Source organism: Perca flavescens, chromosome 18, assembly GCF_004354835.1.
Source record: "Perca flavescens isolate YP-PL-M2 chromosome 18, PFLA_1.0, whole genome shotgun sequence".
Taxonomy (NCBI): Eukaryota; Metazoa; Chordata; class Actinopteri; order Perciformes; family Percidae; genus Perca; species Perca flavescens.
In genome coordinates, this window is record NC_041348.1 from 5329933 (window position 1) to 5356534 (window position 26602).

A 26602-nucleotide genomic window follows, 5' to 3' on the forward strand; every position below is an offset into this window, starting at 1 on the left:
CACACACACACACACACACACACACACACAAAAATGATAATTATACACCCACTTATTTCAACCTTGTCCCAGCGTTCATTAGGCTTTTTGATAAATTAGGAAATTCCAACAATGGGATCGCGCTCCGCCCATCATCCTCACACCGCTGAGCGCCTGTGACTGAGCAGCTCATCTAGCGCCTCATCATTCACCCCTTTTGTGTACATTTAGGAAACTGTCTACTTCATTTATTCTTGGCTCGCCTGAACAATGCACGTGCTCGCTGCACACCATTAATCCCTGCAATGATGATGATGATGATGACGACGACGACGACGCTCGACCCTATCTACCCTCATTTTCTGTCTTTCTCTCCCTGTCTGTCCCCGCACCTTTGATCCCTGCATGGGCTCCATTAAAAACCACTTCTCCCTTCGGCTCGCCGGCTGGTCGGTGGCAGCTCTTTGCGTGCGAGGTGCCAGCGAGAGGTCTTCATTATGCACTTCTTAAGAAGAAGACTATTTGATTTGACAAGATTTTATTTTGAGGGGCCAAGCTTCTAGATTTCCCACCGTCGAACCCTACGCCCGCCCCCCTTTCCCCCTTCCCCTCTTCCCCCCATCCTCATAATCCTCGACCAAAAAAGGGAGAAAAGTATGTAGACCTTATTTTCACTTGGCTGCATAGAGCTCACGCTGGGAGAGCGAGTGTGTTAACTCTTTGTGAGGCGAACGGATTCAGCTGCTCGGACACACTGTGCACGGTAGAGAAATCGGCACAAACCGGGCCAGACATTTTGAAGCGAAATGGCTTTTAAAGGGCTTGAAATTGAGTTATTCCGGAGCGTCGTGATTATCTCTGAGAGGATTTACCTACGCCGTCGGGAATATCTAAAAAAAATAAATAAAGCAGCTCCACGAACTGTAATTCCAGCAATAGCTCCGCTCATTAACCCCTGGAGTTTAATTTAAAGGTGCTGCGTGGACTTCCACATGCCCCCATGCAGTGTTGAAAATCGGTTCAACCCAGACAACATTCTAAACATGGACAAACTCAATGACTGAATGAAATCTGTCTTAACGGGTCATTTGGTGTCACATTATGTCTTAAAATCTTGTTTTCAATAAGATGTCTGACAGGTTTTGGACCTATCTGTCGGATATTCCTTTATTGGAAGCAAATGTGTTGAAAATACAAAATCTCTTTGATTAAGAAAAGCATTTCAAGCAATAGTTCAGTTCTGGGAAAATACTCTCATTCGCATTCTTGCCGTAAGTTATACTGTATGAGAAGATTGATACCACTCTGATGTCTGTACGCTAAGTATGAAGCTACTGCTAATAAGCTGGTTAGGTTAGCTTAGCATTGAGACATGAAAAAAGGGAAATAAAGGTTAAGAACATCTGCTGTAAAACCACAAAATGTCACTTTGACTTTCACGCTGTTTGTACGGGGTAAACAATCAAGATGTGATGTGTTTTCGAGAGCTTTCGAGGTGCTGGTAGGTTATTTTTTGGTACCTTTGGACAGGGCCAGGCTAGCTGTTCCCCCCGTCCCAAGTCTTTATGCTAAGCTAAGCTAGCTGGCTGCTGGCTGTAGCTTTATATTTACTGTACACACAGTACATGGACGGTATCAATCTTCTGTGTGTCATACTATTCCTTTATAGGTGCCGTAGGTAGGAACATCGACAACTTCTCAGTCCCTCCCCCCCTTTCTGCTAAAGCCCAAAACGGTCTCCCCCTGGCCCTGACTGGTGCATCTGAACTGGGAGCGGTGGATTTTTGCAAATCACACTCCAGGCTCTTTTTTTTTAATGACCTGCATCATGTAGTTCTCCTGGAACATAGGGTCAGTTTCAGCAAAAATGACAGAAAGTTAGTTTTATAAGTCTTACCTACTGCACCTTTAAGTGAAAAACAAGTAATGATGTTAAAAAAAAAAGTTGCTTTGCATTGCAACAAAATGACTGATTGTAATGATGGGGGAAGTAAACTTGTTTTAAGCGAAATAAGATTTTAAGACTCGGTACTTCAACACATGACGTGTTTAAGATGGATCATTTTTCATGTTGGGTTCGTTAACAATAAGATCTTCTGTGGTTATCAAAGCATCCCCCACTTTTTTATTTGAACCTTTATTTAGATTTTTTGATTTTTTTTCTACTAATATCCACAGCTGACCATAACCCCACGCAGCAACACTTGAACATTTTACGTCACATATTGTTTATTATTCTTTGTTATGCCCTATGTTAAGTCACATGCTGATCAAACGAGTGGGGGGGGGGGGGTCAAACTGTTGCTACCTATAGCATCTCGCCTGTCTGTGAATGTGTAACGGAGACAGATATTTGCCTTACCTTTTATGCAGAACTGAATGATTACCTAGAGAGAGAGAGAGAGAGACAGCGAGAGTGAGAGAGTTACAGAGAGAGTTAAGTGGGAGGAAGAAAAGATGAGACATGAAAAGACGGCAACAAGAATGCTGAAAAGAAAGCACATCTCCTCCAACATTCTGTTGGCGGCGGCAACAATAACAGTATTAACAGAAAGAAACAACACTAAGCATGACGCACGGTAGCTAACCAGAGACTGTTCATCCATAGTGCCAGACCTTAAGCAGTGGCTAATGGTTTATCCAGACGGGGGGGCTTATGGTGGTTGTTTTTGCAGCGTACATTACTCTTCATTTTCTACTCGCTTGATGAAAGAAACGTGGCTGTCGTGCCGTGACCAATGGAATTACACCGAAACGCATTACAGACTGCTAGCGTCGGATTATTACCGTTTCTGGGTGCCGAGAAGTAATATCCCTTAAAGCTCGTTTGAATCATGTTCAAAAAATAATTGTGTTTAATCTACTCCGACGGGTCAGTTCAGACAAAACACACACACACACAAGTGGTTGAAAAAAACGTCTTTTTCTTCCTGCAGGCGACAACTTGCACTGCAAATAACTATTAGCCAGTAACATTCATTCAAGGATTTTTTGTTGTTGTTGCATGTACTGTATTTAGCTTCATAGCCTTTTAGTTTTATTTTTTTTTATCATACAAGGTTTGGGATTTTTTTTTTTTTGTCATACAATCACCCCAGTGGCGGTTGAGGTACAATACGAGCAACCATACAGGAAGGTTTAAGAGAAAGAAGGCTGGAAACTTTACAGTGCATGTAAAACGGCTGTGTTTGGGCTACTTTGCCATCCTGGCTTCTCATCGGAGACGCTGCAGTGTTACGTTAACGCCATCCACACCGAGTTTTTCTTAGGAACCAAAGTTACATTTCTGTTCTCATGATGAAATATTGATGTTGTTCCATGTATGTGCCTTGAGGTTGAACTTACAATGTAAAGTCCTTGAAAACCTTTAAATGTTTTTGCACAAACTGTAAATACTTAAGTGAAGCTTTTTGAAAATAAAAGAGCCATTGGATTTGAGCGCTCACTCCTTTTTTTATTTGATGTTAGAAGTTTTTATTTCTGTTGTGCTTTAATGAGTGATCCCACATTCATTGTCTTTTACGTGTCGGTCCTGCGTGCTTTCTGAGGAGAGGGGTCGAGCTAAATCTATTTTAGGTCAGACGCTATAATTCAGGATCAAAGATTTGTGCTGTACCACACCGTGCCAAGTAAACCTCTTATTTCTACACAGGAAGCTTGAGACGTCTTAGCGTAGCCACCACAGCTTAGCATTCGGCTGGGGGAAAATCCAGGATACTCTCTCATTCTACTTGTATGGCACAACTAAGTCCCAGAATGGGCTCTTGCTCCAAAATCCCTGTGTTCTACCAAAGTCCAACTATTTCTTTTTTTTTTTTTTTTTCCTCCCCATGACCGCATCCCAATGTTGCCTTTGCAACCTCCAGCCCGCTTAAAAAAAAAACCACATTAGCCCAATCTTAATTCACTATGACAATTAACCACAGGTATTCAGCATTCTGAAACACAAGAGGGTGTGCCGCTCTGGTATTCTGAGTGGGAAATTGGTGTTTTTCTCAAAATCCCCACATGTCAAAATGTGATTTGTTATTGTAAAATTGTAGGATTTTTAGGCCGGCCAAGTGGGCAGAGGAGAACTGAGGCTTTGGCACTAAAACCATTGACGTTGCTGTTCTCTTCTCCTTATTTGTTGTGTAACGAGCACCATGAAAGATTTGGAGTGCGTGATCTCACCCCTGTGCCTTCATCAGGAGTGGGTTGTAAGTCCATCACTAAGTTAGTACTTAAAGTTCTTATTAGTCTCGCATTGCCAGACTTATCTCCCTGAGACAGCAATGCAGTATGGTTCTGGCTACATCACCATATTTTCTGGGATAGGGGGAAAAAGAACGCCTTGGCTTGTTTGTATTTCTTTAAAGTGCTCATGTTATGCTCATTTTCAGGTTCATAATTGTATTTAGAGGTTGTACCAGAATAGGTTTATGTGGTTTAATTTTCAGAAAACATTATATATTTGTTGTACTGCACTTTGCTGCAGCTCCTCTTTTCACCCGGTGTGTTGAGCTCTCTGTTTTAGCTAAAGAGTGAGACATCTCACTTCTGTTCCATCTTTGTTGGGAGTCGCACATGCGCAGTAGCTAGGTAAGCACTGCGAGCTAGTCAGTTGCAGAGTATGAGGGCGTGCCACACTAGCAGCTAGGTGAGCATTATAACGTGTGTTACAAAGTGACCCACGTTTGTCTCTGAAGTAAAGGCTGGACTATAACGTGCACAAAAAAAATATATAACACAATAAAGGAAAGGGAAAAACCAAAAACCATAATATGTGCACTTTAAAGCTTTAGTGCGTAACTTTTTGATATTAATAAACGTGCGTTACATTCAAGCCATTGCCAAATGAGTTGCTACAAAGCTAATTAAGACTATCAGCTCCACACACCTCTCTCTGGATTTGTCAGTACGGCTATGTTTAGAAGATTGTGGCGTTCGGAGACTTACCTGCGCAGAAACTCGAGTGAAGATAATTACCTCTGAAGAGTCCATCCTGTTTTTTTTAATCCTTTGTGTCCTCCTTGGCTACTAGCAACTGCATGGAGGAGGTGGGGGAGGGGGGGGGGGTTTGTGCGATCACAGAAGGCTTGTATCATGTGGACGATCCAACAGGTTTTTTGTCATTACTTAGAATTCCTCATGGGCAGACTGATCTCATGAATTGACAGCAATTTATATTCCGTTTTTGCATTCCGTTTTTGCATGTTATCAAGACGCATAATCGCATTTTTGCATGTACATCAACACAAATCAGCCGGGGTGGTGGATGGGTAAGACACAGGGCTATTTTTTTTTTTTTAATAAGCCTTACCCAATTTTTCTTTCTTAAACCCAACCATTTATTGTTTTTTTAGAAGCGTGTTTCTGTCGTTATTTTCCGTGTTTTTGTCACAGTTTTGTTACTAAAGCCTTTCCCGGTGTTCTTTTCCTAAACCCAACCATTTATTTTTTTTTATTTTTTTTAACAGGCGTGTGACGTAGTTCTCGCGATATTACGTCGCGTTCTCGCAATAACACGCAACGTGGCGAGGCCACGTGGTGGGTATGTTTACATCAGCTGTATACAGCGTAAGCATACACTTGGATAGCTGAAAATGCGTACAATAACACGCCATTTTGCTTTATGAAAGTGGCGTGTATATTTACGCAAAGTCATGATGCCATGTTGTCATGGGGGCGACAGAAACGACTCACTATAGCTTTAAACCAATCACTACCGTCCTGGGCGGCGCTTAGCCCCGACAGCAGAGATAGCGAGAGAGGAGGGAGACGGCGCCAGATGTCAGGCTTTATCCCAGCAATGGACATCCGTTGAGCCAGACTAATGTCTACCATACACTAGAAGACTCTGAAAAGACTGAAGTCTGACACCATCTCACGTCTAAAGACAACCTGTCATAATGTCACTGAGTTTTTAGTCACAGGCTATAGGATTTTACTACCAACACTTAAAACTTAAGCTCACGGAATCGCTTGAAAAGTCTTTTGGTGTAAGGTTGGCATAAGTTCTCAGTAACTAGCTTGTTATCGAAGTAGTTATGCCGACCTTACACCAAACGGCTTTTCAAGCGATTCAACCGTCGCAGAAAAATTTCCAATATCGGAATGAAGAATCATGAGAGTCTTGCTAGAGTTGGGGCGGGCTCCCGTCGTCTCAACTGTTTGGTGTAAGATGTTCATAAAACTCTAAACTCTATAAAGCTGTCTTTTTCTTCACAATCAAATGTGTTCAAATCAAAGTACGTTTTTTAAGTGTTGGTAGTAAACTCTTCTAGTCTGTGACTAAAATCTCAGTGACGTTATGACTGATTGTCTTTGGATTTGAGATGGTGTCAGACTTTCCTTTTTCAGAGTTTTCTACTGTACGTTAGGTATTATTTGCCAAATAATTTGCACCATTAAAACTTAAGAAATGTCTGATCTAGTGAAGACTTTAGTAATGTGAAAATCAGATGCTAGAAAACATCTAGAGTGTATTTAATTTATTTAGAAATGCCTACATGGAGAAACATGTGTTTTACAGTTACTATTCATGCAGTTGAGGATGAGCGGGAAACGTTAGACAATGCTAACCTACAGTATCTAACATGATTAGGTCGGTGTTGTGTTGTTTTTGTAACACGCAATTTAAAATCTTCCCAGTTGACATCATAATCAAACAGATTTCATCAGTGTCAGGTCAGATGTGTCAGCCTTATTCAATTGTACCTCTTTTATTCGATAATGCAAATGTGTCATATTAGCAAGCTAACTAAACTTAGCTAACTGACAGTTCCACCTGCTATATAGCTTTTGCTATACTTTACACTTCTCCACAACAACCCCGTGTGAAATATTGTACTTATAACTCCGCTATAGACACTTGTGACCCCACAAGATTAAGATTGCACATACAAATTATAGGATGAACGTATGAAATATGATGCATTGGGATAGATTGAACAACCCAGCAGTAATACTCCTTCAAAACTAGCTACACCCGAATCAGCTACAACAGTAAAATGCTATTTACACATTAATGTAGCAGATGTATTACATAGCTTAGTATATCATAGTAAAACACTCACAGAGGCCATTTTTCTGTACACTAAGCTCCTAATACTCACATACTTACATTATAACTAGGCTAAGTTTAAACTTAGATTTACATTTTGACTTACATTTGTCAGTCAAAACGCTTAAAACCATTATGATAGCAGTGTTTTCCAGCACAATTTTGTGTCCTAATATTTGTGAATGTTGTGATTCATTTAGTTTGTCGTACGGCAGAATTGAATCAAATGTGGGTTTCTGCCTTTGGTGTCGGGGTATTTATTTATTTATTTTTAAATCTCTCTCTCTCAAAGAAAGAAAGATCGATTTTCTGCTTAGTGCATGCTCTCCCAACGGCTCCACTTTGTGATCTGTGTTTAACATCTTCTAATCAGCCTCGATATGGAAGACAAGTCATTAAAGGATGCAATTTAAAGCGAAATGTTATTTCAGGGGTTACAAACATGGACATCTGGTCGTCTCAGCATCGAACTGCCTGCTTTCGAAGCTGCGCTCTGTCTGTGTGTGTTATTCCCGTCGTTCATTGCCCTCAGTAGCCTTTAATTAAAGGCTGAATGCAGGTGATGCCTTCGGCTCTTTCACAGTCCTTCAGGCTAATGCGTGTCAGGAGGGGTTGCTGGATTTCTGCCCATTTGCTGCCAACAGTGAATGCCACGGACATTAGTTAACAAAAAAAAACAACAACCCAAAAATAGACTAAATCAATTGAGGATCATCTTGTTGTACTTTAAACGTATATGAAAATACTGAATGGATGGAAAATGAGAGTGGAAAACAGTCAGCATGTTTTTATCTATCCCTGTGTGATGGTGAAGGAGAAAATAGCCCTTGCAAGTTCTGTTTTATGTTTTTTTTGCCTGTTTCCTCCATTCGATGCTAGTCTTTTAAAGAGCACCTATTATAAAACTTTTCCGGTCTTAGTTTTTTGATTCAGGACTCCCTGACATGATGCACAATAAACTAAGTAGATCGTCGTGAAAGTTTTTTCTGTCATCTGTGCACTTTTCTGCAGCCCTTCTGCAAGCTCGGTTTAGCCCACTCCATTGTGATTGGTCAGCTTGCGGGTCTGAGCGTGGAGCAGCATGACCGTTTCGTTGATGTAGACAAATCCATGGAATTCAAAGACCCCACTGAGCGGCAATAAGATCGGAGTGTGCAGACCTGGGCACAGCTAACCCATGCTGCCTGCAGGGTAGAGCTGAAGATCTTTGCCCGAACCCGAGGGGTTCTACACGGGCCGCGCTCGGGCTTACGCTCCGGGTTGCACGCTAAATGACCGGTCAGGTCATGCGTTTCGATTAGCGCAAAAATGGATGCTGAGGAGGTGAAACGGAGGCTGGCCTATGGAGGACTTATTTTATTTTTTTGTTCCAACTTCCAAGTGGCCTATAGCGTACGTTAGTCATGAATAAATGATGTTAAAAAATATATAAAGGACTCATTCTTGACAAAAACCAAAAGAGCTGTGTGCGTGCGCACATTTGAATAATGTCGGGCTGTAAACGGGTTCGGCTTTTAAAAAGCTGTCAATCAAAATGTACTTGTCGGGCTGAACTTTTAAGGCCCGATTACAGCTCTACTGCTGGGCTCACGTCAAAATGCATTTACCTCATTATTTGACACGTTGGTATTGTTTAACACGACTATACAAGATAATAGGTCAGAAAAGACGAAAAAGCATAATAGGTGCTCTTTCAATTTCACTTTGTGACCTGAAAGAGTCACAAAAGGCCACACAGACTCTATAGTACTCCTCTGACATTGCACACGGGATATTTGAAGCCCTCAGTTAGGGGATTGTTTTGGAGATGCAAATTAAATTAGTCCTCGGAATTTTAGATTAGCGAGCTGAAGATTACCATGCGGGGGGTTAAAAAAATGCAAACATAATTTGTGCCCATGTTTTTCTGTTTCAGCAGCAAAGAAAATGTGCTTTGTGCCACTGAGATAGCCAAGATGTTCTCTGCACCAAAATGAATGCTTTGAATACTGCCTGACAAGTCTTTAGTATCGGCAGAGGGCTTTCAAAACCAGACAACCACAGCGCTTCCTTTAGAAAAAAATTTACACAAAATACACTTCTCTTTTGCAATATATAAGAAGTGACTGGCCAGCTGTACAGAGTCCTAATTGGTTACAAAATGAGTTTTTACTCTGAAAACCAAAAGTCGAACTGCCTAAAATCCTCTCAGGCCTGGAAGGCATTTATAGGTGTTGACACAATGAAAGCAACCCTTGCTATATACAGAATGATGCACCAATACTAACAGGCTCCTGCAACAAATACCACCACTGTGAAGCTGTAATGGTCAGTTTGTGTTGACATTATGTCCCAGAGGCATTGATTCAGCCTTGAAAAGTAGTTTAGTGTGGTTTTGCTGCATTAGATTCCATTTTTAATCGGAAGTTAACCTGAAATGTAAGGTTACGGTTTTGTATTTCTCACATAACCATCACCTTGGATTGCTTTAGATTGTGTATTTTGTAGTGCTGTCAAATGATTAAAGTATTTAATTGCGATTAATCGCATTAATGTCATAGTTAGCTCACAATGAATCGCAATTAATCACACATTTTCATCTATTTTAAATGTCCCTTGATTTCTTTTTGTCCCATTATTTTTTCTCATTTTAATGCAACATTTTATCAACATGGAAAAGTGGATCGGCTTGCATTGTGCTTTTGTCACCTGGCTTTGACAAGGGGGGGGGGGGGAGAATTGGCATCAGCTGTGTGCTTGGCCATCAAGTGGTATTTCAGACTGGACGTGCTGCAATGATAGCTCAGTTCACAACGACAAAACACACAGATCACTTTGGTCTCGTCAATGGAACCATTTGGCAACTTTTTAAAAGTAAACTTTCCATTCAGAATGTTATTGGCATGCATTTCGGTGTCTCGCGCTCGCCATCCACTCAAAACGTAACGTTAGCCTACTACTCTTTGGCCGGCTCACAAGCCAAAACAAGTGTGTGCGGCGTGCCTGTTTAGTTTCCGGTCTAGCTAGTTCGGTGTGCCGTTGTAGTTTTTCTAACGTTACTAGTTGTTGCAGCAGCATGTGAAAAAAACGACAAAGTTTGCTAGGCCAAAAAGTACGTTAATCACGTGATAAAAAAAATTGACGCCGTTAAAATGGGTTTGCATTAACGCCGTTAATAACGCGTTTAACTGACAGCACTAGTATTTTGTTTTGTGTCAACTTCTTGTATCGTAATTGATCGATGGGGGTTTAACGATGCATCCTGAATCGGTTAAAAATTGGTATAAATGTGTAACGATTTTTTTTTTTTGGCCATTTCTGCCTTTAATGGATAGGACAGCAGAGATATGAAAGGAGAGAGAGAGAGAAGGGAGAGACATGCAGGAAACCGTCACTGGTCGGACTCGAACACTGGACCAGTTTGACTTCAGACGTCACTACGCCTTCTTAGTTTATTTATTTAAAGAGATGGTTTTCTATTCATTTAGTCATTTTGATGTGGGATTTGTTTGATGTGGGATTTTGTTTGTTTTGTTATTCAAGATAAAATACAATTTAAGATGCACTTTTGATAAGGGGACACGTCTTGTTTTGCACAACATTTGTAACATTTTTCAGTCATTTGTCTGCAGCTCATCCTGTGCAAAAAATCGTACCGTGAACCTAAATGTGTTCCATTTACAAGTCGGATTTTCATTGTTTTCAGTAGCTGTAGCCAGGTTAGCCATTGCAAGCCATGTTTGATTTTTAGCTCGGGGTACTTGGTGGTTGGGGCGTGTTTCCTAGCCTGGCTCCGCCCTCCTACGTACTTCCGCTCAATTTTCATTTTCCTTCAGTACTGTGTCTGGGTTTGCGGTATATTCTTAGGTTTTCTCCGGTCAAATCTTTACCGGTCCAATCAGCGAACAGAGGGAGTGGCGGAGAACGATGACGTCGAGGTTGTGCGCTAGTTTGAGTTGTAGTTCCGTAATGGCGGCGGAGAAAGAGGCGAGCAGAGCCATTTGGTCTGTTGTGGCAGCAGAATATGTAAGGGTTAATGCCTGACGAGGTGTCCATTGTCAGGTATTAATGGTCGACAGCGAGGCGTGAACAGTCCGACGCGCAGCGTCCATTTGTGTAACGAAGTCCATTTGTGTAACGTTACTGTCGGCTGCAGCGGCGCAGCCTGAAGCAGCGAGCTGAACAGTGAACGGGATGTGAGATAACGTTATTCACTGTGAAACAAAGTCAGTCCAGAGGGCCAGGAGAACTTACTTCTTGCAGCCTGTGTGTTTTAGCGCCATCCTGTGGTGTTCAGAGGACGAGTTGGAAATAATAAATCCACATTTCCTTTTTGATTTAATGTAGCGCATTCATTTAGAACAGTGAACAGACGGTTTCACCAGAACTCCTTTAGTAGGTGTCCTACATCACTTTTTAATGAACACCCTGCAGCCAATCAGAATCGAGTATTCACTCAGATCATGGTATAACCAGAAGTTAAAGCCCGAGCAAGAACAATCTTTGCTGACTTTCTTTGTTCTCCCCACGGGGTTCGGGAACAGTTTGATTTGATTCCAGCTCGCTCCGTTAGTGGTGAAGGAGTTGGCTAAGGCTAGCGATGCTAAGCCGATAGTTGTTGCTGTCTCCCCTCTTGTTAGCCCATAGACAGTATATAAGAAGTGTTAGCCTGGTCCTACCACACAGTACGTAGGAGGGCGGAACCAGGCTACCAGAGTGGCTCTGGGCAGATCCAATAGTTTTAAACTTCAACTGAGTACCCGCCTTCAAGGAAGTTACCACTTGTCAATGGAGAGTGGCCAGACTCTCTTTACAAATGAAATGTACCAGAGTCTGGTAGGATCATGCTAATGGACCAGAGTCTGGTAGGACCAGGCTAATGTACCAGAGTCTGGAAGGACCATGCTAATGGACCAGAGTCTGGTAGGACCAGGCTAATGTACCAGAGTCTGGTAGGACCAGGCTACATGTTTCCGACTTTGACCTCGAGTTCCGAGTACAAATGGAACGCACTATGAGTAACAGACTTTTACTTCTAAATATTATTAGGTTTATATTTTTACCAAATTAGACTATATAACATGATTGATTGGCAAAAATAAACAAGCAATTCTATGTAAAATCAGACATTCAGCACCCCCATATAACCCAAAAGGAATGGTCCTTGGTTTCATAGCAACATTTTCAGACTCTGAGATTGGCAGTCGATACAGGCTCCTTGGATCGAATTGTTTAGTCGACTATTGGAGGTCACCCCTACAAGATATACGTATGAATATAAATACAGTATATCCAAGACACATGCAATGATCATGTAATGGAACTGTTGAATTAGGGTTTTGGCACCTTTTTTGGTCCAATTCAGGCACTGCATGAGTGGGTAGCGATTGTAGCAGTAGTGGAAGAAGTATTCAGATATTTTACTTAAGAAGTACAGAAGTATTCAGCTAAATGGTTATGCAGACCAATGGCTCCTTTGATTGTTTATACTGATGCAATAATAGTAAGTATATTATTGTTCTAGTTGTTCAAGGTTAACCTAATTTTTACAACTTTATATACTTTTGGGTCACTCTATAACAATGCACTGCATTTTAATCGGCATTTACTGAAGTATAAAACAAAAATGAAACACAAAATGGAAAGACTCAAGTAATGTACAGCACAAGTGCTTCAAAATTGCACTAAAATCTGCAATAAAGTGGCTATAAATCTCTGTAAAGCCGAGGGGAGCTGCAGATTCAGGTGATAACTCTCTGTAGGTTCATCCCTCCGAGCGACTCCTTCCACATTGTGACATCGTTTTCACATTGTTATTATAAATTATAAATGATAGCAAAGCACATGTACAGTGCTTGATTAAAAAGACGCTAGTGGCGTTACACTGGAGTGTAGCATGTTAGCCTGAACAATATACAACAAAAACTATCCACGTGCATCCATATGGTCAGCTTTAAATATACATTATGTATTTCCTCATGAGATATACATTCCTCATGATTAACCTGTTGCATGACATGCTCGGTGCTAAGAGAGATATCCATAGAGATCACAGATTTTTTTTTATAATTTCCCTCATTTGCCTAAATTGGTCTTAATTATCAGCATCATTAACTGAGTGACACTGTGACTGAGCAGACTTAGCTCATTAGTTGCATAAAATATCAAGTTGTCCAAGCACTTTGACTTGTTTTCCGAGCTAACAATGCATACGTCTTTGCTTTCTACAACACATTTTTAGTTTGGTATGAAATTCAACTTTAGTTGTTTACGAATGAAGCTACACAGACTGAGACTGAGTGCATATTTGTATGCTAATTGGTGATTTCTCCATCTAGCATATATTGGGCGCCTTAGAGAGGCTGTTACCATGGTAAAGGTGATTTGCCGTTAAACTTAATATGAACCGGGGCAGATTCAATAATTAAAACACCACCTGTCAGGAAAACTTAGAGCAAGTTCCCCCCAGTATCTGGCCAGATAAAAGTTTAACTTTGTCCCCTGGTCCACATGGAGCATGGTAGGGTGTCCATATGTTGGGCCAGTGGGTCAGAGGAGTCACAACTCCAGGTGGAACAGAGCAGCTGTGACCCAAAGCCAGACTCACCGTCTGGTAAGGCCTGTAATGAATGAAGACGGTGATGAATAGTGAAGGCAAAAGGCTCAAGGCTTTTTGGAGGTGACCAGGAGGAAATCTGAAAAAAATTGTTTCTCTTTTTTTATTTTTTTTTTCCATGTAACATACAAGTTCAGACTGTGCAAGGCCTTAGCCCACGGGGAGATTTATTAACGTCGCTAACGCTCTGCAGGGACTTGAAATGTAAAAGAAGGTGGATTACTCATAGGGCTAATCAGGTTCTTGCTTCTTTTTTAGAGAGAGAGAAAAAAAATCTGAACATTTCGACTGGTAAATAATGGGCTTGTTTAAATACTTTGCTTTTTAATGAGCATATAAAAAAATGTCTGGAAAGTGAGAGGATGAATAATAGATGGCAACAAATGACTAAGATAGAAAAAAGACGGGAATAATTCAACTTTTCCGAACGAAACTGACTCGATGGAGATGCAATGTGAACCATTTAGGATGTCACTCAAAACAAATTACTCCCCCAACAAGGCCTTATGAGATATATTTATGACACCGTCAGTCAGAGTGAACGACTTACTCATTGAGGGTCAAGTTCTACAGACATGAGTTATGTGGAACCTTGGTAGTAGACGATGAAGTCTGCACACTTAAAATGCCAATTTAAATTCCTCGGCATAAATAACAGGTGGTTATGGCTTAAAACACATTAATATTTTCAGCATTTAAAGACATTACATTTTAAGTAAAAGTTGGACAAAAACAAATACATTTGATTAAGTAAAATTGTCTAATCTAAAATTTTATTTCTAACTTTTTCCTTGACATTTCTTTTTTTTTTCTTCACGGTGCGTTCAGGTGAAGTCAATTCAAGTATGCTGTTTCAACATTGTTTCAGACATCTGGGTTGCGTTTGTAGCTCTGGTTGAAAAATAAGGAATTCAAATAAATTAGTTCATAATAAAGACCAATTAAAACCAATTAGTTACTAAATAAAGTTGTGGGAAAATAAGTCATTAAGACGATTAAACTGAAAGTAATTTAGTTTAATAGAGAAATAAAAATGGTTAACCGAGAGGTGAAGATCATTTAAATTTAGGCTAATTTAAATTAGAAATGATGTAAATAGTGGAATACGATGTTAAAATAAACAGTTATAAATAGCCTAATATTGAAGGTGAACAGTGGTGGTAGTACATGGGGTGCTGACAGGGATTCGCTACTAATGATTTACAGAGCAATGATAAGGTCAAGACTAGACTATGGTTGTATATGTTATGGAACAGCAGAATCTCACTTAAAGAAACTGGATGTAATACAGGCCAAGGCTCTGAGGATATGTTGTGGGGCTCTTCGTACAACCCCAGTTCCAGCTTTACTGGTTGAGATGGGGGAGATGCCATTGTCAATTCGACGAGAGAAACTGGCAATGCAGTATGTTGTTAAATTGTGGGGATACAAAGAAGAGCACCCAACAAAATCAGTTCTGAATAATGCTTGGGAGTGGGCAGCAGAGAAAAGGAGCTGCATTTTATTTAACATCAGCAAAAAGGTGGAGAAACTGGGACTGGGAGAGGCAGGTGTGGCCCCGCAGGTGTACTGGGCAGTTATACCACCATGGATGCTGCCCACGCCAGACATAGACTTCAGTATATTGATAAAACTTAAAACATCTTGAAGGTGGTTTATGTCCGGGGTTGGTTAAACAAAGGCTGGGTGAGCATTGGGAGTCTTATCTTCAGATTTACACAGATGGATCTCAAGATCCACAAACTGGGAAGTCTGGCTTTGCTTTTTATATTCCTCAACTAGGAATAGTACAGCTCAAACGACTGTCTGAGGGGGTATCGGTTTATACAACAGAGCTAATAGCTATAATTTGGGCACTACAGTGGGTGGAGGAAGTGCTGCCAAGGAGAGCAGTCATATGTTCAGATTCGGCTTCAGTTTTAAAAACTCTGATAGGAAGCAAATGGGGAGCCAGGCCAGACCTGGTTATGGAAGTGATGGTTCTATTGTATAAGATCGAGAAGGCTGGAGGATTGGTGGGATTTCTGTGGGTGCTTGCTCATGTTGCAGTAGAGGGGAATGAGACGGCAGATAAGGCAGCTAAAATGGCACTGAAAAGAGAAATTGAGTTAAGGGTATGTGTTGGGATATCTGAGTGCCGGTCTGTCATTAAGAAAAAGTCTATAGCAGTGTGGCAGAGAAAGTGGGAAATGGAAAAGAGGGGCCGTCATTATTTTTTAAATTCAAGATAAGGTACTGGCAGAGCAAGGTTATTTGGGTAAAGGAAGAAGACACTCCGTCATAATGACAAGGCTTAGACTCGGCCATTGTGGTCTTGCATGGGATCTGGCAAAGATGGGTAAACATGAAGATGGATTTTGTGGAACCTGCAAACAAAAACAAACTGTGCAACATGTACTTTTGGACTGTCTTCGGTACAAAGATGAAAGAGGACAGTTGTCCACTGCCCTATGTCACATGGGAATACAGCACATGACATTGACTTTTAAATCCCCCTGAATATAAATGTGAGATAGTGGAAGCCGTCATGGATTACATCTCTGCGACAGGACTACTCCACTGAAGCTGACAATACTTTTGACTGGTGAATAAAATGTCCTGTGGGAGGCAGCAATATGCCACGAGGCATCTAGTCTGCAAGAAAGCCGACAGAAGAAGAAGAAGAAGAAGGTGAACAGTGGTGTAAACTAAATAAGAAATACACGGATTGGGCTTTTATTTTGAAGGGTTTTATGTTGATTGGTTACTTTTGATATCAGTCAGTGTCACCTGTGGTAATTGGTTGTAGGTAGGAAGAGAACGATTGAGGGCGGGAATAACATGTGACGCAGCAGAGAGACGAGACGCAAACAAACGTGGCGGCGGCACACACCTAGAAGTTGGTCCGTAGCCCGCCATTAAATAAAAAAGAATAATAAAGAAGAGACGCAAACGGGGAGAAGAAAACATGAAGCCGGGACAAATATTGAGAACACTAGGATAGCTAGCTTGGTTAACATGAAAGTTAACAGACGAAGATGTAGCGGTGGACAATAATGCACAATTCGTGTTTAATCGCAGTTGATTAATGTTAGGGCTAAAGTTTGGGTTCGTGTGTCTGGCTAAGCTAAAGCTGACGTCGGTTGGTTGCTGAACCAGAAGACGCCATTTCGGACCGGAGAGGATGTTGTGTTTCCTGCTGATGAGGACTTCGCCGTCGCCGCCGTCTCGTTTCATCTTTCGGACTTGAACTGTGTTTCCCGGCCGGACTGACGCCGAACAGTGAGTTAAGACTTTCTGTATTTTGCATTACTGAGGATAAATATTCTGTCGTCCGCACCGACATGTTTGTTTGTTTGTTTGTTTGTTTGTTAGAGAGAGAGAGAGAGAGAGAGAGAGAGAGAGAGAGAGAATTCAGTGTTCTGTTTTTCCATCAAATAATTTATTGACAAATTTTAGTCAAGGGTCATTTTGTGTAATATTTTTTTGAAGATGCATTTTGGTTATTTAAACGGTATAATTTGTGTTTTTGTTGTTCATTCAAACTAAAGTTAAATATTATTTGTGTATTTAAAAAAAAAAAGTTAAATATTATTTGTGCATTTAAAAAAAAAAAACACACACAAAATACCAAAAATGGGTAAACTTAAAGCTACCTTAAGAATCCGAACCCAAACACCTCACCATTCCACTCTAAAGTTAATTATTGCAACTTAGACATAAGTGTTGGGGTGCTACACACGTTCATATAAGGATATGAGAAATCCTCCAGCTGTTAGAAGTGTGTGAGGGCTGTGAAGTCTCCTTGAGTACGTCCCATGTACCTTATTTGATGGCTCCTCGGCCCTGTGCTGAGGAAGGATCATCGAGGAGCTATTGCCGAGGAAACATGAGAGCAGCCTCGTGATGGACGATGATATCGTCGTCGGGGCCAGGGGGGGCATATATCTCTTTACATAAATATTTTTTTCTACTACTATGGGCCAACAGTTAACATAGAAACGATTAGACATACATTTAAATGCCCTCTGTAAATGGTGCCCTGCTGGTAGGTTTTACAACTTGACCTACTTTCACTTAAGTACGGTGCAGTAAAGTCAATCAGATGTCCGTGATCTGCATAACGGCAGTACAGTGGGACGTCTGCCTTCAACAGAGCGACAGTAATAACCTAACCTACCATCATTACTGAGTTTAAACTACATTGTCGGTTATGTTTGCACTGAATAACGCATTCAATAAACAGAAATAGCACCCTCGTGAATTAGCCTACTGTTGCTAACGTACATTCATAAATCCTGCATATCGTCGCGTACCTACAGGACCTCAGACTTACTAATTGATGCGCGCACACAGTAGTGTCGACAAACTTAGTTCAATGAGGGGAGAAAGGAAAGCGAAACTTTTAACGCTTTTTTCTCTCTCACTCGAGACCGCTTTGTCCAACGTTACTAGAAGGTAGAGCGAGCTACAACTGACAGGGAGAGAGAGAGAGAGCGAATATATCACTACAGCCAATCAGCAGTTTGCTCAAAGCGATGGTCTTTTTCACAAATAGGTTGCACGTAAAGGGGGAAAAAGTAGCTTCCACTTGACCGCGGCTTTTTGACACCGCCCCCCTGCTGCTGCTGCCGCCGCCGCCAGCTCTCGTCCAATTTACAGGCGAGGCGCGGCTCATCTGGAACACGCCCAACTGCTCGTTGCCTCTCTCCTCCCACAATCTCCTCACGGAGTTCCCGAGTCAGGGATGCAATTGAAGTGAAATGAGATGCAGCTCATGTTTCCTTGACTTGCTTCCCTTCCTCGTGTCTCAAGGGTCATGGGACGTACCTACTGATGCAATTTGAGAACCTGGGACGTACCCCAGGAGTCCTTGTTCACAGCTGCACTCTTTGGGCCGAAGTCATAAATACCCTCCTTTTTTTTTAGTGAAAGTAAAGTTTGTTGTACTACAGGCTCAGAACGAAGCTTTTATGAGCAAAAAATAGTCTCCCATTTCTGCTAGAAATACTGCTGTGTGTTTGTGTGCTGCCTGGTTATCATCAGCAGCTGATGTAACACTGGAAAATAGCTTTTGATGTGCACTCATTTATAGTCAGACGGAAATTAGAGTTGATTTTTTTTTTTTAGTAAGAAATCAGTGCCCTTTTTGATCTTTTGCTGCAAACTGTACCGAAAGAAGACATTTAAGCCCAGTTTATCTGCATTTACAGCGCCGGAACATTCAGGGGGGGTCGTCATTTAACATTCATTTAATTGGGGCAATATAGTCAAGGGCCACTACATATGGTTCATTATATCACTTGAATTCCAAGGGCCACAAGGGTAGTTAAACCAGCCCGGGCCGGCTATCGGTAGCCGTTGCTGTAACTGTCTGTAATCTCTGATTTGAGCCCTCTTGTTATGTTGTGCGTTAGCTGCTCCACGTTGGGATTCCAATCACAGGGGAATGTGCAAAACGCTGCAGTTACAGGATTCGACCTGTTCGTGTCAGTTTTAAAATTCTGGTCTTTGCCATAATTGAATCCATGAAAGAGAGACGCCTAACGCACATAAGAAAAGTAACCACAGAGTGCAACTCATTTTTTAATATGGCTGAGATGATAGTCATCTGGCCCCGATTCGATTATTTCACGATACGTGGGTGCCGATTTTAGTTTTGTAATGCGATTCTAGAAGTATTGTGATTCAATTAGGGCTGTGCAATTAATCGAAATGTGATCGTGATTATGATTTCGCCTCCCAATGATCACAAAAATAGAATAATCGAGGAGAAACCATTATTTAGCTCAGTAAGTTTTGCAAGTAAACTCTTTATTTTCTCTTGTGTTTTGAATGGAAAAAAAACTTTAAATAGGAAAAGGATTAAGGCAAATTTCCCAGTTCTAGGCGGGTTTTTTTTCCTCACTGTTTTAAGTTCAATAATTGCGAGTAACCGCCCTAGATTCGATAGCATTGAGTATTGCGATTTTTCTTGTCCTTCTTCAACAGAAACAAAAGTTTAATAATACACACCGCATCTCATGTCGGTCAGTCAGTCTGACATTTATTCCATCTGTGAAGGTGTACGTGACGTGCATTTACTGCATTTTCTGCTTTCGGTCTGTTTTGCTGGAGACTGATGTGATGTAGTTGCTGTCAGGGGTACCCTACGAACAGAAAATATTTAGGTGATTCCTTGGTAAAAAAATATTGATGCCATTCTGTATGCTAAAGACTAGCTCTGTTAATTTACTGTCATGTAATTGTTGTCTTCTTGGTCCTGGAGTGTGCAATAGTTTCTAATGAGCTCTAAACTCTTTGTGTGTGTGTGTGTGTGTGTGTGTGTGTGTGTGTGTGTGTGTGTGTGTGTGTGTGTGTGTGTGTGTGTGTGTGTGTGTGTGTGTGTGTGTGTGTGTGTGTGTGTGTGTGTGTGTGTGTGTGTGTGTGTGTGTGTGTGTGTGTGTGTGTGTTACATAAGTGCTGTTCTCCCAAGAAAAATTCATCATTTTAATCGTTTAGTTCTGTCCTTGGCTGCAAGAAATAAACAGGAAATCTACTGCCGCTTCCATTACTCTTCAACTACCTGCTGACAACATAGAAGTCGTTGCCGAGACTTTTTTTTTTTTTTTTGACTTGTTAAAAAATCCAAGTGTCTGTCTCATTTTCTTGAACTCTGGTTTCCAGTTTCATGTCTCCTCGCTGAACTTGTATTACATCCTTTTTTTATTTATTTTTTTTAAACAAGGAACCCTTTTGCAGTCCGAAACAAACACTTGAGTCTAAATTGGGAGCTCATTAGAGTCTCGCCCATCCACCGAGAGCACGGGAAAGCGAGACCATTATGAATTGATTTGTCTACATCTGGACCTTAAAAGCAGAGTGCATTAGAGAAGATGGAACGTTGCGTTTGAGATCGGCACAGGGGGCGAGCGCGGTGTTGAATTAAACCGACGTGTTTAACAAGCTGTTAACAACTCTCACTGTCTCGCTTTCCCCCCCTCCTTCTCTCACTGTAAGTGGTGTAAGTAGCAGAGACAAAAACCAGCCGTTGGCCTCAACGGGAGCGAGATCCCACGAGAAAAAGTGCAGAGAAAAGGGCCACGGCGAAGAGGTGGTGACAGTTGACAGCGAGACTGAGGAGGAGTCCACCCCGAGACAAAAAGCAGAAGCCCTTTTTTTTTTTTTTTTTTTTTTTTTTTTTTTTTGTCGCACAGCTGGGGAAGCGTGGCTCAAAGCTGTTTTTAAATGTTACGGCGGGGGTAGGAATGGTTCTTACGGGCCCGGGGTCCGCCGCGCACATTACATGTTAATGACTTGGAATGCAGACAGAGCCAGAGCAGAGGCTCAAACTGCCAATTAAGCATATGCTGCAGACGCCGTGGCGTTCAGACACAACCATCTGATAGCGCTCAAGCTTGGCCTGCAAATCTGAATCTCTCCATGGGACGTTGAAGCTCTCCAATGGTGAGTCATTGGCCACAGACCTCCCTGAAAAGAAAAAAAAACACACGGAGGAATAGAAGCAGATGCTGATTAGCTATCACTCATTCATCTCTGTCCACGCTTTCTTCTTTTTGTCGGGCTCACCGCTGTCTCTCTGTTTCTCACTCATCTGTTTAGTCTAACGCGCGGTGATGATGTTGTTCATCTGTGAACAAGTAAACAAACTGTACTCCAGCGCTTTAGCACCTCAATTATTCTGTGAAAAGTGGCGAGCCGCCCAAGGAATGGCTTGTTATTAAAGTGACATTACGTTGGGGAAAAAAAGTGTTATTAGTGGATTGGAAGGAATTCCACAGCTATTACAATGCCTTGTTTTTTATAAGCAGGGTACTGTATATAGAGCTCAACGGTGTGGTTCCGGAATTGTAAATCCCATTTCATTTTCTCCATACGGATTTTGATCATTAGCCATAATGTCTAAACCATCTGTGGTAGACTTACCATGACTTCGCGTAAACATTAGAGGTGTGAATCTTCACTAATCTCCGCCCACTTTCCTAAAGCCAAGTGGCGTTTACCTGTACACATTTTGAGCTATCCGCGCATATGTCCACGCTGTATACAGCGGACGTAAACTTACACGTCACTTGCTACAAGTGGCGTGTTATCGAGCAAACATACACGCCACTTTCTACAAGTAACGGTTGACTTTAGGAAACGTGACACACGGGACATGATCAGTCCTGTGTTTGACCCATCCTCCACCCTGACCAACCTCCCTACGCGGATTTTCGCCCTCTCATACTTCTCGCTACGGGGGAAATCCACACGCAATCGCAAGGTAATGTAAGTCAATGGAGGTCAAACAGAGTTGATAAACGCGCTAAAAAGCGAGTATGCGTCTTGATGACACGGCAATAATGGCGTACGAATTGGCGTGTCATACATACCCCACTTCATGACATCGGTCTGTACCGTGAGCTACGAGGTTGTGAGTCAAAGGTTTTCGCCCCCGTAGAAGCCACAAGTCCGTACGTAAATGTCAATATCAACCTTGTTTTATGAATAACCTTGTTTTATTCACAATGTCATGAAGAAGTACTACCCTTCCCACAATCCTAAGCGTAACAGCAGCGTCTCTGATTGGTTGGGATCGTTTACCCCTTGCCTGTTTTTTAGCCGTTTGCAGAAATGTGTTCTGTGGTCCCGGTTGATCTCGTAGCTGGTTGGCTCGGTTCCAGGCTTACAACTCTTCTAGAAACATTTTCTTAAACGTCAGTGGAGATATTGAATGGGGGGGTGGAATACACAAGGCGCCACCTCCGGCCCTGCCCCCGGTTTCCGATGTTGACTCACGGTGGGCGTAATGAAGGCGCTTTTAGGATGAATGAAGAAAAAGTTGCAGTGAAAAGAAATCTCGAAATATTGTTCTGTAGTTAAGACCAAGGATAAAACCCAAAACGAGTGATTGCGTGATTCACCCACTTCTGGCCAATACTTAGTCGAGGCACCTTTTTGGCTGCGTGCGTGCGTGTAGAGGTCCGTCTCAGTTCGCATGTCTGCAGCTTCCTCCCCTCGTTTTCTTTGCCAAAGCTCTGTGAAGTTGCACAATGCACAGTAATGAACAGTGTGTCTCGTGTCCAGCCGCAAATTCTGGATTTGATTGAGGTCTGGACTTGGCTGCTTCGGGACAGCAACTTTTGTTGTTTTCCTTCCTGTGTGGCTTTGGCTTTTTGTTGTTTATCCTCTCAGAAAATTCTCTTGCACACTCGCTGCAAAGACTTCTCTGCATTTCACTCAATTCAATTGATCTTTTCTCTTACAAGCCGTCCAGGGCCTGCTGCAGAGACATAACCCCCCCCCCCCAATCACGATGCAGCTACTACCAAACTATAGATGGTGTTTTTGCTCACGAGCAGTTTTAAAGGTGCCATTTCTATGGGATCACTCGGAAGGGGAAATCATAACACAATGAAATATTTACTAGCGCCTGAGGAAAGGTGTTTCCATGGAAAGTTTAGCTTGGGAATTTTGGAAACGTTCCAATTTGGAGACTTTCATGGGAATAAACGGGAATGAACTGGATATTTTTAATATTGCTTTCCATGGAAAGTTTTGCTGGGGAATTTTGGAAACATTCTAATTTTGATTTACTATGGTTAATGAGCTATACAATTAAAAATTTTAAATAAAAAACTCCCATATTTTAAAAACTAAATGATTACTGCGTGCGTGCATGTCATTGACGAAAATAGGGAGGACATTCAGCTGATGTTGCATTAAATCAGGTTGTTTTAACAAAGATTATGCTGCAAGATGGTTTTTTTTTTTTTTAAAAGACCTGCTTCATGTAGTTCTCCTGGAACATAGGGTCAGTTTCAGCAAATATGACAGAGTTAATTTTATAAGGCTTACCTACTGCACCTTTTTAAAGAGACACAAATCCGTGGCTGGTTGGCTCAGTTGGTAGAGCAGGGTGCAGATGTCCAGAGGAAGGTCCAAGGTTCGAGTCTGACCTGTGACGGTTTTCCTGCATGTCTTCCCCCGTCTCTCTCTCCTTTTCATATGTCAGCTTTCCTGTCCAATAAAGGCAGAAATGCCCCAAAAATGTAACCCAAATCCTACAGAAAGCACTGCAACCAAAGGAGAGAGAGACAGAGAGCAGCTGGTCCAGCAGAGCAGAGCGGAGCAGGCGAAGGTGGTGTCGATATGGATGTCAATACTGAGGCAAATGCAGCCGAGCCTTACCAGAAGAAAGAAGTTTAGTTTCAGTTTGTAGTGATTCGACCAAGTTTTTTTTTTTTTTTTTTTTTTTTTAATTCAAATTTGATAAACGCAAACCACAATTCCCTGTCCCCTATTTGTTGGCGTAACAGTAAAAGCCTATTTGCTTCAAGTTTCTAATAATCCGGTTTAAGTTCTATACAAGCCTGTATTTAATGCATGTTTATTTCCACCACTACAAGCTTGTAAATCCCATCTGCGCTGTGTTTATGCCTCTTCTTCACAGGCAGCTCGTATTTCCCGCAAAAGTGATGGTTGCAAATGGCTGGACCTCAGTAAATTCATAATCCTCCTCTGTAAACATGTCTCCGGTTATTTGCGCGACCCTCCCGTCTCCTTGATGAATACAGCATGGGTTTTGGGGGCAAAATGGAAAAACAGACGCAAAAGCCTTGGCAAATCTGGCCCTCAGTACACTATAATCAGATGTCTCATCGGACCAGAAAACGGTTATTGTATGTGCCCTCTCAGATCTTACCAGTGAACCGTGTAGCACCCTTCAAGGATGCTTCGGAGCTTTTGGTGGCCTCCCCACCTAGTGCCCTTCTCCAACAGACACTTAATTTGTGAGTAGGGATGCACTGAATATTCGGCTACCCTAAAATCTTCGGCCGAAAATGGCCCAAAAGGGCATTTTCGGTTTTCGGCCGAAATACTTTTATCACCGAAACAATACGGCCAAAATGTTGTGATGACGCAAACAGAAACCGCGACCTGCACGTGTGTCAGTACCCGATCCTTTCCACCTGCAAAGTGTCTCCTAAGCGAAGAGGTTGAGACGGACCATGGAGTGAAAACAATGACAAGTATGCTCTTAGAGTCTGTCAGCACAGTGAGATCTATTCGGATCCTCTGCACTTCATCGCGACTGTACTTGATCCGAGTTATAAAGACCATTACTTGGATGCGGAAATAAAGCAGAGCCCACAAGAAATGATCCAGGCCGCGATGGATGCGGAGAACCCGCGTGGAGACCGAGCAGCGCACGGAGCAGGAGGAGATCAGAGCGCAGAAAAAAAAAAAAGACTTGTCTCTCTGCACCAGATGAGGGGCCTGCACCCTCGTTGTCTGATATGTTCAGTGAAATCCTGCAAGAAAGTGCCTCAAATAATAACAATAGGTAAGCTATTCTGTTCTTTCAGATTGTAGCCATATTTCTGCTAGATATTTTTTTAATTAAACTTTAATATTTTATACAATTGCAATGCCTTGATTTTAGTAAAGTTAGTACACCGTCATAGCCATAAATGCAACGGTACTAATAATTGGCATAATTGTTTTCGGTTTTCGGTGTTGGTTTCCTCTTTTTCGGTTTCGGCCAATAATTTTCATTTTGGTGCATCCCTATTTGTGAGTATGTCCTCCTCCTATGCAGATTTACAGCTGTGCTGTATTATTTCTAGGGCCGTACGATTTGAAGAAAAAGTGATATTGCAATTTACAACACTGTGACTATGGTTGCAATAAAATGCGCACAAAAATACAACAATGTTGAAATGTGTATTTTTCATCTTAAAGATACAAAGTTAAACGAGCATGAAAAGAAATGCATAAACAAAATGTGCAATACAAAAAAAATAACAATACGGTATTTTACAAAATTGAATATCAAAAAGTAATCTTTTCAAAATAGACATTTTTGCTCTGCTCAACAGTACAATTGAAATAAATGGAACAATAAATAGGCTAAGAAAAATACAAATTCTTTTTTATAGCCCTTTTAACCTTTTAAACGCTTGAAATTCCATGCTTTTTGGTCTAAACGTCATACCCAAATATAAATAAATAAATTAACTCCATAAAAGTGGTACAGCTCCCATATACTTGGACACTCTGGGGTGTGCTTGATATCATTGGAAAGGTAACACTCAAGTTTTTGTTACAAGTGTCAGGGTGATTCTAGGCATTACTGACACTTTTTTTTTTTTATTTCCATCCAAGTCATACATCTGTAAAATGACTAAAATACACTGCTGTAAACACCTCTGGTGAGATACAGACAACACAAGGCCATAGCCACATGTCTAAGCATACTTCAGACAATTTGAAGTCAAAAGACTCAAAAATGGATTTTATATGAATTTTGTTTTCTACAGGTATGTCTGTCCGTTTTTCTTAAATCCATTTGGAAAGTTCAAAGAAAAAAGCCGAAAAACTGCAAAAATACAAAAACACACCCACATAAATCACACACATACTTGAAATAACTATATACATAAATATATAGAAATAAGTATTTATAAATGGTTCAGGGAGTGCTATGCATTACAACCGTCCCTGTTTGTACTTTGAAACAGCTACAGCCATTACAGGGTTAAACATTTCATCATGTTGCATGGATAGTCATTGTCATTAGAATAGTCTCCTTATTGGCTCTGAAGGTAGGAGGGTCTCGTAACATGAAATTTTAACTGGCTCAAGCTAATGTCGATCGAAGCCCCAGTGACCGAGATCGACTGCCGACTGAAGGAAAGCAGTGTAGTAGAGAAGGAAAGCAGGCTGCCTGGCAACAGTAGTAAACGCAGCCATGTTAAAACCAAGGGGGTAAGCTTTGCTTCAGAACTCAAACCTCCTATGGCGCCATTTTGATGCTACAAAGCGATCACCTCCCGTTAGCATTCCGCTGCCATTCATGTTGACATCACTTGACCGCGAATAACTTTACATCTGAAGTGTTTAAAGACTCTATTTGTCCATTGTTTAGTTCTAAAGAAACACGACCATGTATAAAAGGCTCCATTACCTTGTACCTCACGTTATGGCTCCGTAGCAGACGCTTTTATAAAAATAGATAA